The sequence below is a fragment of the Xenopus laevis genome, chromosome 6S (genome assembly GCF_017654675.1).
Source record: "Xenopus laevis strain J_2021 chromosome 6S, Xenopus_laevis_v10.1, whole genome shotgun sequence".
In the NCBI taxonomy this organism is placed as follows: domain Eukaryota; kingdom Metazoa; phylum Chordata; class Amphibia; order Anura; family Pipidae; genus Xenopus; species Xenopus laevis.
In genome coordinates, this window is record NC_054382.1 from 33,884,888 (window position 1) to 33,890,887 (window position 6,000).

The following is a 6,000-nucleotide window of genomic DNA, read 5'->3' on the forward strand; positions in this document are numbered from 1 at the left end:
AGTCAGAATAGATATGGGTATATACTGTATAATTTATGTGATAGTATGGAGGGGTGTGTGTATGGATGCTGAGTTTTCATTTGGAGGGGTTGAACTTGATGGACTTTGTCTTTTTTCAACCCGATTTAACTAAGTAACTATGTAACTACTTAGCATCTCTTCTATCCCTTCCTGAATTGTAAGTACACATTTTGAAGTCTTTTTATTCTTCCATTATTATATCTCCTTTCATCATCTCTTGACAATGCATTTATACAGTAGTTTCCAAACGGTTTCATTTACTGCTGGCGCCATTGTTTTCTGTGGGCATTATTTAATCAGGCAGTCAATGATGATCAGCACCTTAACTGCTTTTTAACAGGCCACAACAACACAAAACAAGAGAAGAGAAAAAACGGATCCAAGCAGTTCCTGTTAGTCTATTTCTCTGTGTAAAATGAATAGTAATATACTTGCTAAGATATTTTTTTGTACTCTTTGGTTTCTTTGTTGGTTGCAGTCAAATGTGCAACTTCCAGAGAACAACCCACAGCTGTCACAAATCTAATGCAAAAGTTAATTTGTGTTGTAAGCTTTGTGTGTGTGTTATAGATAATAAAATATGTTTAAATGCCACTAGATTGTAAGCTCTATGTGTCAGGAGCATCCTTCATCTTGTCTTTTTAATACTTAAATGTAACTGTATTTATATTTTGTTTTATGATTGTATTGACCTTGTTTGTTCTATGAATGCATTGCTCTAATGTATACTGTAGCACTCCATGCACAAGTAGCACTTTATAAATAAGAAAATATAGACATACATACATAACAGGGAGTGTCTCCTTGTCAAAGCTCAACAACGATTATTTTTCTTATCTGCAGTCTCCCTCCCAATGTCACTGTTAGAATAAAAATTTGTTAAATTTGACCAAAAAATTAAGTATTGAACACAAATCAAAGCCCAGTGCCAAATTTAACTTTTCTGGGTTTTTTTATGCAAAAAATAGCTGTCATTTTCACTGACTGTTCAGTCTTCTGACAACAAAAACAACCATTCAAAATCATATAGCAGTTAACATCAATTTCAGACTGGTAAACAGCCCCCTACCCTAAAATAAAAATTATATAGGTTCTTGTATGTGGAAACCTGATATTAGGGATGCACCTGATATTAGGGATTCGGCCGAAACCCCCGAATCCTTGGTGAAAGATTTGGCCGAACACTGAACCGAATCCGAACCCTAATTTGCATATGCAAATTAGGGATGGAAGGGGAAAGATTTTTCATTTCCTTGTTTTCTGGCAAAAAGTCACGCAATTTCCCGCCCGCCCCTAATTTGCATATGCAAATTAGGATTCGGATTCGGTTCGGCCGGGTAGAAGGATTCGGCCGAATCCGAATCCTGCTGAAAAAGGCCGAATCCTGGCCAAATCCCGAACCGAATCCTGGATTCGGTGCATCCCTACCTGATATCCAGAAAGCTCCAAGCTTCAAATAATGGAAAGGCCATCTCCAGCAGAGTCCTTCATATCTTATTATCCAATTGATTTTCTGCTTACATATAACACTTCAGAAAATACCTGCCCAGCAATTTACCTTATGACCCTTGTTGCTGCCCTCAGTCTCCAAACCCAGGACCCATTGCACGCATAGGGCATTGTTTTGGAATGCAGGGTATACAAACCATATGTAATGACAGGTGCAAAGCTAAAAGAATTGCACCAAAGCATCTGAAACTGTTGGGCATGGGCAGTGTTATAGCAGATATTCCCTTTTTTTTTGCTCAAAGTTTTTTATTTTTCAAATAAAAGTAAACATATATAATACATTGCCATGGTCTGATTTATACACACTGTATAGAGTACAATAACACCATTACAGGCAGTACCGTGATCAGCAGTAATTTAGGCAATGTGATTATTATATGCTATTAAAGAAAAGAAAAAAAACAAAAGGCAAAAACTAAGGACAGAAAAATAAAGCAAAAAAGATAAAGATAAAGTAGGAAATTACAAGTAGAGTCCCCCACTATCCGCATTATTCATAACAACAATTGACACTTGTCATTCAGTATATTTCTTTCAGGCCTAGTATTATTATACAACCAAATTTTTTTTTGCAACATACCCAAGCTGATCCACGGTGCCCATATCTCTGTAAATCTATCCATAGTGCCTTGCACTCGTGCTGATAACTGCTCCATTGTATAGATTACTTGTATCTTATGCAAAGTCTTTTGCCAGGTTATATCCGGTGTCAGCCAACTGATAGCTAGGCTCCACTTTGCATTCCCTATGACTGTTAAACTAGTGCTAGACACCCTTTAAAGAACATGAGAGACTATATGGCTCTAAAATTATTTTATTTCAAATTTGTAAATAAATAACTGGTATTTAGTAGAATTAAGTCTAAAGCAACCGGACTTTTCTAAGCTTTCTTGAAAAAGTTTCATCCCCCTCATCCTACCAACTTCTTCAGTTCAACTAAATAGTAGGGAAGTGAAATGAAGTAGCTGGACGGATGACTAGTGAAATTTAATAAGAAAACTCAGAAAAGTCCAGTAGCTTTAGCCTTAATTCTACTAGATAATGTATATGTGACCTGGATGCAAAAGAATCTTCATAGACTGGTAGACTGGTAAATTGTGGTACAAATTTGAGGCAATTCTAAATAATGGGGGACCGTAAACACTCAAATTAAGACTGGGGCAAGAGTACTGCCAGCATATTTATTACAAGAAAGTTTATGAATCAAATGCATGACAAGAAATGATGCTATATTGTAGCATAAGTACAAAAAACAATAGACTGGGTAAACAAAGTCTATTTTTAAGAAAAAAAAATGTGACAAAATAGGATTTTGAATATTTCTTTTGGGTGACGGTCCCCTTTATGATTATAAATACACTAGAATATTAGGCTCTGTGAAAATTAAAATTAAGTTGTCCTTTATGTATAAATATATAAAATAACCATACAGCAAATGCTTTAATGGACATGTGCAGCTTTACAGCTCCTCATTATATACCTTTTGCTGATGTATTATTTTCTTTCTATGTTAATACATAGTAACTAACATACTGTATTATACAGTCTCATTCTGTGAATGAGGAGAAAGGCTGTAATAAAATTAATTCAATGAAAAGAAGACAAGCGTTATAACGATCCGGTTTACATAGTTTATCTTTTTTTCTCTTTTGACATAGTGCACATTCCCAGGGGGTGGGTTTGAATTCTGGTGGATAGAACATTGCCAGACTCAGACATCACTTAGGGCTGGGACACACTGGGCGATTTGGGGAGATTTAGTCGCCTGGCGACTAATCGCAGCGACTTTTCTCCCCGAATGCCTCCCCTCGCTCTGCGCCTGGCTAAAATGAAAAATCACCTGCGCTAATCACACGCGGCGATTCGTTTTCCGAAGTCGCCCGAAGTTGCCTCACGAGGAAACTTCGGGCGACTTCGGAAAACGAATCGCCGCGTGTGATTAGCGCAGGCGATTTTTCATTTTAGGCAGGCGCAGAGCGAGGGGAGGCATTCGGGGAAGATTGGTCCTGGAAAGTCGCGGCGATTAGTCGCCAGGCGACTAAATCTCCCCAAATCGCCCAGTGTGTCCCAGCCCTTACACTCAGATCTTCTTGAAAGGGGGGAGACTTAGGGAGCTACTAGTAGCAGCTACTTATTAGGCTGGTGGCACACAGTAAGATTTAGGGGAAATTAGTTTGCCAGCGACAAATCTCCTCTTCTTCTGGTGACTAATCTCCCTGCAATGCCTTCCCGCTGGCAAGAATGTGAATTGCCAGTGGGATGGCATACGTAGCACTTCGTTTTCCGAAGTCGCCCAAAATTGCCTCACGGGAAGGAGATTAGTCGCCGAAGAAGAGGAGATTTGTTGCTGGGCAACTAATCTTCCCCGAATCTTACCGTCTGCCACCAGCATCATGGCTACAAAACACCAGAAAATACCCTGACATAGACAATACTGAGAACTGTCTTTGCTAAAACAAACATAAAGACAGTTATCAGTAAATTATCAGCATTGTCTAGCTGTGACAAGTAGCTCTGTGTTCCTACTATTGATCTGGCCAATTTAGCACTCTAATAGTCTGTGCTAGTCTACCAGGCCCTGTGTGAGTAGGCAAGCATATTTCTGTTTGTCTTTGCAGAGAAGTCTGCCTTTCACATTTTAAGATTTAAGGATGCGGAAGCACTTTCAGATATTTCTGCTAAGTGCTGTGGTGGCTAGCAATGTATGATTTGTCTGTTTGAGCAAATGCAGGCTCCTTCGTCACAAATAGAGTAACTTTGTTTTCTTTGCTTTATGTCAACAGCTTGAAGGTATCCTGATGAATCTGGCAGCTGTAGCATAAAATATAAGTCAACTGTAAGTTGTGGTTCCCACTGCTATTTCCAATATTTATGTGCCTGTAAATCATGCCTCAAGGTGGCATAAATGAAAACTTTCGGATCAAGAAAATGATTCAAGGCCAGATTCTCAGTGTGAGATATTACAGAGACGTTAAGATATTTCAGAGATTTCCTGAGCATAATTACTGAATATTACATACTGATACTCCGGTCAGGCAAGTCTTTTATTAGTGGCAGGGATGTTATTGGCTACTGGGTGTTGTCTTTCCATGATAATGTGTCCATTCCAGATATAACGTGTTAATCTTGCCATCTTGCCCTACCATACCTGCTATAAGGTTTCCACTAGGAGTAAAAAGGGTTCAGCATTATTTTGGATTTTGCCAATCTCAAAGTAAAATCCCATCTCAAAGTAAATTCAGCCTCAAAGTAAATAAAAATAGAAAAACTGTTTGTATTTACCTTGAAACAAAGTCGATTCTGGAAATACAGTTTTGAAATGTAAATGTTTAGTAGTAGCCAGAGGGACATAGAGTGTAAATTACACATGATATTTTTAGGGCCATATTTCGAGGAGAAAGGGCCCTTGGTATCGCAGTAAGGGTAATGCACCCATCTGAGGTGGGGGATTACAATAATCAGGGTTATCCAAACTGTGGCATTCTAATTGCCTTTGCACTGGAGTAATGATGGGAATAGGAAACTGGTTGTATGTGCACCCTAATTATTTCTTCTTCTTCATTAGGATGAGATTATGGTGAGCCTAAATTTCCCCTGGGGAAAAAAAGTTGTTGATTTAACTGCTGACTGCAATTTTCTTTAGATTACTGGTAAAAACATTTATACCATAAATTAAACTTGTATTAAAATGTACCATACAATACATCAAGAATATGGTTCTACAATCACAAGAAAGGCAAGAAAGTACTTGCATCACAAGTACAGACAATGGAAACAGGTTATTTATTTCTACCGAGTCTTTTGACCGCCTATTTTACCACCTAATGGAATTTTTGTGACACCAATAATTTCAAAGCTGATATTTAGTTACACTGCACTAACAATGCACCCATCGTTTTTACAACAATGTGACACTGACTGCTGTGTCTTTTTAATGCCCCACTACTCCCAACCAAAACCAATCAATGTATTGTATTTGATGAATAAGCATCTGTGCAGTAAATAATGCACACGCAGCTTTATAACCTCCAGTGCAGAGCTGAGCTTGGTCACTTAAAGTGAGGAGCCAGCAGTGCACAATAAAGCATACAGTATGTATCCCCATGGTTGGACAAATAAAATACCAGTAACAAAGATAGGTTTTCACTACTAAGTATTTGGATCATCATTAGCCTTTATACTACAGTATGTGGAATATTAATAAATAATCCTGAACTTTTGAAGGAGAAATGTTGTTCCATTCACACAGCAGGTCAGTGTGACGACAATGTAGTTTTTAGGGTTGATTTATGATTGCAAGGCACAGTGCTAGCTATAAATGTTTCACTTTAGGTGAAAAAACGTTTAATAAAGTAATTGAACCTATTTGAACTCTACTATATTTGGATGTGCACCAATATATCAGCTGCGCAAAATAGGGTAGGGCCGCCATATACATGTGGGACAGACCTAGACTAAAAGATGCAACTG